Here is a 468-nt window from a genome sequence, read left to right as displayed (position 1 = left end):
TATGGTGGGGCCAACCTAACAAGTTCTAACGGCCAGACCTCCTGTTTAAAAAGAAGCCGAAGTTTGATACCTAATACATATGAGGTATGTGTCTTATTAACTTTACATTTTCTTTGAGAAAATAACATTGACTATGTTCTCTTTTTTTGTAATGTTAGCTATAAGCAATTCAAGCCAATCCTACCTTGCTGTAAGTTAATGTTAGCTAAAGTTATTAAACTCCATTACTGTAACTTTAGCCCTTAATATTAAACATATTTTAAAGACAGGCAAATTGTTTTTCCCTCCAATTTTAATCTAGCAAATCAAAAGCTAATATATTAGTCAAAGTTATCCTTCATGTGCGTTATTTAGCGACTTGGCTGATGTGACACAGTGCTTGTGTTCTTTGCTTTGGAAACTTTAGCCACATGAAGACCCATGTTAGCCTAAGGCAGAGGTTCCCAAACTTTTTCTCCTGCCCCCCCA

The sequence above is a fragment of the Poecilia latipinna genome, unplaced genomic scaffold (assembly GCF_001443285.1).
Source record: "Poecilia latipinna isolate Pla-1442-1.1 unplaced genomic scaffold, P_latipinna-1.0 Scaffold1778, whole genome shotgun sequence".
NCBI classification, from domain to species: Eukaryota; Metazoa; Chordata; class Actinopteri; order Cyprinodontiformes; family Poeciliidae; genus Poecilia; species Poecilia latipinna.
This window is presented reverse-complemented; position numbering follows the sequence as displayed.